Consider the following 8182-nt stretch of genomic DNA (forward strand, 5'->3'; position numbering starts at 1 on the left):
ACATGTGTATATCCAAACTTGGCACAGTTGTTGGCCGTGATACAGCATATCAGCTGGCCGAACATTTTTAAAATAGAATAATAACCACGCCCACATCCCGTATAACGGTATGTTAGAGAAATATTAAATATTCAATAAATCAGTAAATATTAAAGCTAATTTATTCAAAATTTATGCTTGCAACAATTCTTTACTAAGAAATACATTTATGATACAATTTTGGAGAATGGACGTGGCACCGCCCACTTATGATCACACATATGTATCTCGGTAACCGTTGTACCAAACTCGGTATGGTTATTGTCCTTGCCACATAAAAGTAAAACGTTGAAAATTATTGAAATCGGACTAAAATTACGGCCGCTTTTCATATAACGATAAATTTCAGAAGTGCTTGAAACTTTATTATTTTTAAATTGAAAGACTCTAATTTACTCCAAATTTATACTAAAAACAATCCCTTGAATAGAAGTAACATTGTTTGGAATTTTGGAAAATGGGCGTGATACCGCCCACATATGGCTATATAAGTTTATCATTATGTCTAACTGAATATTCTATCGAAGATGTTTAAAATAGGGGTAAAACCACCCCGGTTTACCATGTAGCGGTAGTTTTCGGAAAGGTGGAAAACATATATTTAATACTTGCGCCGGGTATCTAATGTTCGGTTCCGCCCGAACTTAGACTTTCTTACTTGTTTATATTTTTTTGTGGAGGGTGTTGCGCATTTTCTTCCGTATAAATGTCAGTTTTGTTCGTGCATTATATGGAAGAAAATTCGCAACACCTTCCACAAAATAAAATTCTAAAAAAATCAACGGTAATTTTCAGCTATATTTTTCTTAACCATGACCTTGTTGTGTATAAGTTTACAGGTTGAAAGGAATAATGAAATTGTGGAAAGTACGGGGAAAATCTTGTACCGGCGTACAGTGCGGCCGAAATCCAGAAGTGCGGCCAAAATTCGAAGGTTTGAAAAAAATATTAGAAATTTCGTACTAGGCGGTTTTCGTGATCACTAATTACTAATCCGCTGTCAGAATTGCAAAATTCAAAATGGCGTGTCCAGTATGGCGTCTAATAAATTTCGAGCTTTTTGATTAGATTTATTAGAGATTTTGAGTATGCAGTTTTATAGCCAATTTTAGTGTCACAAAGTCCAATTTTGAAGCAGCTAGGAATTACCGTTGATTTTCTACAATTTTTGGCTTGTTGACCGTGCCAGTCATTTTCTTGTGAAAATGAGCAACACCTTCAACAAAAGAAAAAAAAACTTTCAAAAATCAACCGTAAGTCCCTCCTACTTTGAGCGTGACCTTTTTTATATCTAAATTAAATGGGCTAAAAACTGCATACTCAAGATCTTTCTGTGAAATCGAATTAAAAAGCTGAACATTTTTACATACAGGGGAATCTTATATGTATAAGCGTGTTAAAAATAAAAAACAAAAAAAAATATTTATACGTAAACTTCAATAGGTTTAAAGGCAGCATCCGACAGCGTGTTGTTACTGTCACATCTAACAACTCAAATTTTATTTAAAAAAAACACGAAAAAATACATTCACATTTTTATTTCTTAAAAATTTCTGTTACAGTATTATGGCCTTATTCATAAAAAATAAAGTAGGTTTTAAGAGCTTTATAAAATAACGTTTTCATAAATTTTTCGGTTTATAAACCTTTTTTAAAGCTATTTTATTTTTTATGAATAAGGTCATTAGTTTTCACAATTTTTTAACGTATTTTACTAACGTAGAATCCATTTTGTTTCTTTGATTTCCTATTCTCTAACTACGTTTATACGGTAAAAACTTTTCGCTTTTTATTACAATAATGTTGTGCTTGGGAACCATGACAAAAAAATATGAAGGTACAAGGCATATTTAATAAGGTAGAAGTGACACTAGCTCGAACTCTCTTGTAGCTAGTTATAATGTCAAAAAACTGGAACCAAACAAATTAGCCCTATGAGGTGTTATGTTTGCTACAAATTAGCATCAATTGAAACTCATCATGGTGAAATTTTTCCAGGAGTAGTAATAAGAGTGAGATGAAACATTTCAAAGTAAAATAAAGTGAGAAAGCTTTTTTATTACTTCACTATGGAAATGCATAAATACATACATATGTATGTACGTATACTAGTTTTAAGGATTACTTCAATATTACCTTCAAAGAATTTTAGCCGCATTCGCATCTTATATGCACATATACTACATATGGACAGAATGGAATCTATATATAAAAAAAATGAAATGTTTTTCGTATGACCGCAGTGCCCGACCAAACGGCTGAACCGATTTCAATTCTGTAAAAAGCACATTATTGGACCTTCTGTGTGGAAGGTTTTTTGATTCAAAAAAAATTTAAATTTTTTGTCGTTGTTGCCGAAAAATGAAGAAAGCTGAGACGTCACGATTTCACAATTTCATAGAGTTTTCCGTATATTGAATGTCACTAAACTACTAAACGGCTGGACCGATTTCGTTCATATTTGGAACATATATCAGTACCATGAAAAGAAATATTTCTGTCAGAAATTTGCTCGCTAGGTGGCGCTGGGGTCAGGATATTCCTAAAAATTACATTTACTTGACTATTTGGCTCATATTTAGAAAACCATTTAGCCAATTGTAAAGCAATATTTGGACTTAAAACTTACACCATAGGTGGCCCTGTGGCCGAGATATCCCCAAAAATTATTTGTCGCTATGAGAAGGATAGATATCTACTATATATTTGTGGAAGTACGTTTTGTATGTATTGTGCCAGGTTGCAGTCTAACCGGACGGACAGAATCAAACAAAATATTGACAGAGTATTGCCATGACACCTGGGCCTATAATAGGGTGAAAAAAATTGGGATCCAATAAGGGGGCGTGGCACCTCCCATAGGCGTGAAATTTTTAATCAGCCATAATTTCGAGACCATAAGTCACATGAACTTGAAACTTGGTATGCAGACATGTCACTGGTAGATGCTATAGGCAGGTATATATTAACGAGTTTAAAAAAGGTGGCGTGGCACATCCCATAGGCGTGGAATTTTTTAACAGCTATAACTTCGGAACCATAAGTCACACGAACTTGAAATTTGGTATGCAGACACATATGGTAGGTGCTCATAGGGGGTATATATAAACGAGTTTGCAAAAGGGGGCGTGGCACATCCCATAGGCGTGGAATTTTTTAACAGCTATAACTTCGGAACCATAAGTCACACGAACTTGAAATTTGGTATGCAGACACATATGGTAGGTGCTCATAGGGGGTATATATAAACGAGTTTGCAAAAGGGGGCGTGGCACATCCCATAAGCGTGGAATTTTTTATCAGCTAAAACTTCGGAACCATGAGTCCCACGAACTTAAAATTAGGTATGCGGACATATCCATGGTAGGTGCTTATAGGAGGGTATATATGACTTCGGAACCATAAGTCCCACGAACTTGAAATTTGGTTTGCAGACACATTAATGGTAGGTGCTTATACGAGGGTTTATATAAACGAGTTTCTAAAAAGGGGCGTGGCACATGCCATAGGCGTCGAAATTTTATCATCTATAACTTCAAAACCATAAGTCACATGAAATTGAAATTTGGTATGCGGGCATATCTATGGTAGGCGCTTATAGTAAGGTATATATAAATGAGTTTATAAAAAGGGGCGCGGCACATCCCGTAGGCGTGGAGTATTTTACCAACTATAACTTCGGAACCATAGGTCACATCAACTTAAAATTTGGAGTGCAGGCATATCTACAGCAGGGGCCTATTGTACGGTATATATACATTAACTTATAAAAGGGGGCATGGCACATCCCATAGTCGTGGAAATTTTTATCAGCTATAACTTCGGAACCATATGTCACATGAAATTGAAATTTAGTATGCAGACGTATCTACGGTAGGTGCTTATAGTAAGTATATAAATGAGTTTTTGAGAGGGGCGTGGCACATTCCACAAGGATGAAATATGATGAACTTTGGTATGAATACATATCCATGGTAGGTACTTATAGTGAAGTTTGTATACATGAGTTTGTAAAAGGGAACGTGGAGCATAGGCGTGGAATTTTTAATCAGCCATAAATTAAAACCATATATGTAATACTCCTATATTGGCAGTAAGAGCTAGTACCGTCCGAAAACACTACAGTACAGATATATCAATAAACACGTACGAAATAAAAGGAACACATACGTTTATAAATAAACATGTACACAACACATATACAAAAACGGCACTCAAGTACACAATACATTGACAAAAACAGTACTAGACTGTCTCGCTCTGATTTCGGAATGCTTACACATTGAGAAGTTAGCTTACTGCCAATATAGAAGTATTACATATATGATTAAAACCATAATTCACATGGACTTGAAATTTGGTATGCAGACATACATATATATAGGAGTTGTTTAGAGTAAAGTATATATAAATGAGTTTTTAAAAGGGGGATACATATGTATTCATCAATTATGTATGTATATCACTCGGATATTTAAAACTGTGTCTTATAGTCTTTAGACCATTTCGGAACGGAAGGATTAAATCGTTTTTTTTTTTATCCCGCGATGCTGTTAAACGAAAAATGTTCATTCATAATGAATAAATCTCCTTCCGAAATAAGAATTCTACCGAAAAGTGGCGCTATTCTAAAAAAGCTAAGCGAATAGACAGACAAACGGAATGTATAGTTTGTCTCCTTTAATTTATGCTGAATTAAATATTTTTACTACTGTTTTATATTTTGATTTGTTTATCCCGAACAACGTCGGGTGCTCTGCTAGTACCTCATAAAGGAAACCACGTAATTAAATGAAAGAAATGTTTTACGAAACTGTTTTGAATATTTTTTTGTTTCTATTCGCCCAATGTTTTTACGCGTTTAGTTTCTGATTTAAATATTTACTTCTAAAAAACATTCGCACTTATAAAAAAAACGATTTAATGTTTTCTTCTACATACGTATGTATATCAGTGTATATCTAGGTCCTGGCGTGGTTATGTGTGCATAATTTTGTAAGAAACTACTCAGCTCTGAACTTTCGTGAGCTTCAGGCATTTCAGATACAAAAATGGACCGTAGATGTTCTCCCAACGAAGTCTTCTAACTTCGCAACTAGGTGCCTTAAAGTTTCGCACCACTTTAACATATTGGCTCTTGCCACACACAATTCAACGTTCGTAGTTCCTGCTCCTTTTCATTTTTGTATATGTATGTACCTATAAATGCATGTCGTCGAAAAACAAAAAATTTCACACAATTCAAAACTATCTCAAAGCACACAATTGAATTTTTAATGAATATTTGAAAATGCCAACTTGAAAAGGGTAAAAGTTATCCATAATTTTACATTATAGTCAGTGTTCAGAAGAGAGAAATGTCAAAATCACTTCTACCTTGCTTAATATGCCTTGGGAAGGTAGGAACGCTGACAGGAATTTTTCAAATTCTTGACGTTTGCAAGCAATTTAATTTTAATATTTTACACACAAACTCACACGGACATTCTCGTTTTCAATCTCAAACAACAACAACTTGGAACTATTCCTTTTTTACTCTCAATTTTATATGATTTTAAAATGTTGGCAAACTTCAAAAAAAAGTCATGGGTGACGAATGGTGAGAACGGTTTTACCTTACTATGTTTTTATCATGGTTTACACCCAAGGCACATTAATACAGGTAGAAGCCAAAATGACGTTGCTCTCATGAGAACCAAACCTTTAAACTTCAACTTGTTTTTCTTTTATTTCCTATATTTCGTTACGCTTTGAATGTCATATCGTTGTTTTTTTTAATGTTCGTTAATAACAAATTTTAATTAACATGTGAATTTGAGTAGTGTTGTGCGGTTTATACTTAGTGTATGTGTTAAAAATGCAACACCTGAAGCGTTGTTTTTTATGTGGTTTTAAATATGAAGCAGATACCACTAACTGTTTTTAACGTGCCTCAATGTCCTTCGCGTAAAGAGCGTTGCGAAAACAGCTTTGGGGCAGAACTGCAGCGAAATGCCTTGCTGTGCGTTAAACATTTTAAAGCAGCAGATTTCATAAATGCACCGGGAGGCACAGGAAAGGCACTTTTGATCCCAAGTGCTGTTCCTATGACCCTTATGCCGGAAAGTCCCTCCAACTCATAAATTAAAAACAGAAAACAACATACAAATTAACAAATTTTAACTAAAGAAAAAAAATAAAAACAAAACTTCAAATTTACTCAAAAACGTCAACCAGCGAAATGTAATTTTTTATTTTTCCTTACACACGCTCATTTTTATTTTTACTCTCCCGAAAACTTTGACTTTTGTAGGTTTGATGTCAATTTGGCTTCTACCTGTGTTTATTGTACCATGCTTCCCACCCAAGGTGTATTAAACAAGGTGTGATTGACAATTCAATGCGGCTCTCTTTTAAGGTACTATTATGTCAAAAAGTATAAACAAACGAATTAACCCTTAGTTTTGCATGTATCTTGTCAGCACCTATGCTTTTATTTCGATTATAGTTTTGTTTTATTTACATTATCTGGAATATATATATTTTGTCAATAAAATAAAACAAATTGTTTATAAAATAGTTTTAGTAATTTTCNGTGACGAATGGTGAGAACGGTTTTACCTTACTATGTTTTTATCATGGTTTACACCCAAGGCACATTAATACAGGTAGAAGCCAAAATGACGTTGCTCTCATGAGAACCAAACCTTTAAACTTCAACTTGTTTTTCTTTTATTTCCTATATTTCGTTACGCTTTGAATGTCATATCGTTNGTATCCTCGTCGCGTTCTAAATCCTCACTCGTTTCAGTTATTTCGTATGGCATTGGGACTGCGCCTGGGTATAAACGAGCTCGTTTGAAAGTGCTTGATGATCACTAATGAAATCACTTTCCTTGAAGTGGTTTTCACAAACGCGAGATGAANACGCTTCGAGCAGTTTTAAATTAAGCTCTTCCAAACTTGCTTGCATGATTTTAATTGTTTCGGTAAGAAGAAATATTTCTGTTCTCAATGTATCCTCGTCGCGTTCTAAATCCTCACTCGTTTCAGTTATTTCGTATGGCATTGGGACTGCGCCTGGGTATAAACGAGCTCGTTTGAAAGTGCTTGATGATCACTAATGAAATCACTTTCCTTGAAGTGGTTTTCACAAACGCGAGATGAATCACGTAGTACAACACCACAGCTTTCTTCGCATCGCTGCCGTCTTAATTCACAACTAGGTGGTTTAAAACATCGCACTATTTTCGTGTCCTTACTTTTATTGCATACAGCGCACCGTTCAAATTGTTTTCTCCGTTTCATCTTGGTTTCCTTACATTAAATATTTAAGAAAAGTCGAACGTATTTACTTATTACCCAACTTTAAATGTACTTACTTGCTCTCCTCGGCGGTTTATCTCTTAACAATTTCATGTTTATTAAGAAAATTTGTTGCTGAAAAATTTTTTGAAACAAATTCAAATTAGAAAAAAAATTTCAAATGGGTTAAGAATTCATTTTAGTTTGACATTATAGCCTGTTTCTTATGAGAGCAATGTCAAAATCAATCACACTTTGTTGAATACATTTTGGTCACACCAAGGCATAACAAGGTAGAAGTGATTTCGACATTTCTCTCTTTCGAACTGCGACTGAAATGTCAACTCTTAACCTTATACAATTAAAAATTCTAATTTTTTAGTTTAAAGTTTCAATTGTGAGCTATGCTCAAGAACGATAGAATACAAGATTGCGCATTCCCGCAGAATGACATTTGTGGCAACGGGTAAACAAAGAATTTGGCGAAGAACAATGAGTTGACAGTTGTGAATTTGCAATGAGAAAACGTGTTTTCTTCACGATTCACCAATTTTTCAAGCCATCTTATAGCAAATTAAGCACAACGTTAACAAAAATTATACAACCACTCTTGAAATGTGTTCAAAAGAATAGAAAGAATTTTGTGTTTGTATTGCAGGTGCCGGAAAAGTGATAATATCTTGTCGCAGCGTATGTTTTCCTGGTCGATGATTGCTTACCTCCTATTTTAATTTGTAAATTGTGGTATTTCAACGTTTTCAACTTAACATGTCGTGTTTAAAAGTGGTGCTTTCAATTGTATGTGGGCTGGTGTTGCTGTTTGAGAACTGTGAAGCTGTGGAAGCTTTTGACAAATCTC

The sequence above is a fragment of the Rhagoletis zephyria genome, unplaced genomic scaffold (genome assembly GCF_001687245.7).
Source record: "Rhagoletis zephyria isolate East Lansing unplaced genomic scaffold, Rhagoletis_zephyria_1.1 Rzeph_scaffold_00566, whole genome shotgun sequence".
Classification (NCBI taxonomy): Eukaryota; Metazoa; Arthropoda; class Insecta; order Diptera; family Tephritidae; genus Rhagoletis; species Rhagoletis zephyria.